Source organism: Arachis hypogaea, chromosome 20 (genome assembly GCF_003086295.3).
Source record: "Arachis hypogaea cultivar Tifrunner chromosome 20, arahy.Tifrunner.gnm2.J5K5, whole genome shotgun sequence".
Lineage (NCBI taxonomy): Eukaryota > Viridiplantae > Streptophyta > Magnoliopsida > Fabales > Fabaceae > Arachis > Arachis hypogaea.
In genome coordinates, this window is record NC_092055.1 from 83227356 (window position 1) to 83228623 (window position 1268).

The 1268-nt window shown below is 42.7% G+C and overlaps 1 non-coding gene across 1 annotated transcript; it reads right to left on the bottom strand.

The window, feature by feature from the left end:
• Positions 1 to 794: 794 nt before the first annotated feature.
• On the bottom strand, positions 795 to 898 carry LOC112788430 (small nucleolar RNA R71). Its single transcript, XR_003195793.1, has one exon. It is a non-coding gene; the product is annotated as a small nucleolar RNA R71 (small nucleolar RNA).
• Between the last annotated feature and the right edge of the window lie 370 nt (positions 899 to 1268).

The following is a 1268-nucleotide window of genomic DNA, read 5'->3' on the forward strand; positions in this document are numbered from 1 at the left end:
AATTTCATTTTCTATTTGAGTGATTTACTTTTTGTTTTAGTTAAACTTCTTCCCTTCCCCCTCTACTCTTTTGTTCTTCTTTGTTATTTTTAATTCTGTTTGCTAACCCACTAACTGTTTGATATATTGCATCACCCACAACTAACAGTAATTCTGACACAAATACTTTCTGCATCTATCTTTTCTTGCTTGCACTTGATGGTTGTATGACAGGGAGAAGAAGCGGGGCTTCAACTTCCTTCAATTCTGAACCTGAGAGGACCTTCCTTAGATTAAGGAGGGAGGCAAGAGGAAAGAAAGTGGTTGGTGCTGAGGAAGAAGAGGAATTCTTTGAAACACACATGGAAGACAACATGGAAAACCATCATGAAGAAGAAGATCACAACCATGGGGGAGGAGGTAGAGCAAATCATGCTGGGGAGGATAGAAGAGTTTTGGGCTCTTACATCAATCCAAACCCAGGCAATTATGGACGTAGCATCCAAAAGCCAACAATCCATGCCAACAACTTCGAACTTAAACCACAGCTCATCACCCTTGTTCAGAACAACTGTTCATTTGGAGGAAGTGTTCAAGAAGACCCCAATCAACATTTAACCACCTTCCTAAGAATATGTGACACAGTGAAGTCTAATGGTGTTCATCCTGACGCCTATAGGCTGCTTTTATTTCCATTCTCACTCAGGGACAAGGCAGCCAAATGGCTGGAATCTTTCCCAAGGGAAAGCTTGACAACTTGGGAAGACGTGGTGAACAAATTCTTAGCAAGATTTTACCCTCCTCAACGAATCAATAGGCTGAGAGCTGAGGTTCAAACTTTCAGGCAACAAGATGGTGAGACTCTATATGAAGCATGGGAGAGGTTCAAGGACTTAACAAGGAGGTGTCCACCTGACATGTTCAACGAATGGGTGCAGCTGCACATTTTCTATGAAGGGCTCTCTTATGAGTCAAAGAAGGCCGTAGACCATTCATCTGGAGGATCTTTGAACAAGAAAAAGACCATTGAGGAAGCCATAGATGTTATTGAAACAGTAGCAGAGAACGACTACTTCTATGCTTCTGAAAGAGGGAACACAAGAGGAGTAATGGAGCTAAACAATGTAGATGCTCTGTTGGCCGAAAACAAGCTCATTACCTAGCAGCTGGCTGACCTCACCAAGAAGATGGAGATGAACCAAGTAGCAGCAATCTCCACTTCATCAACAATCCAAGAAGGAGTGAATGAAGAAGCAGAGGGGAGTCAGGAGCAAGCTAACTACATTGGG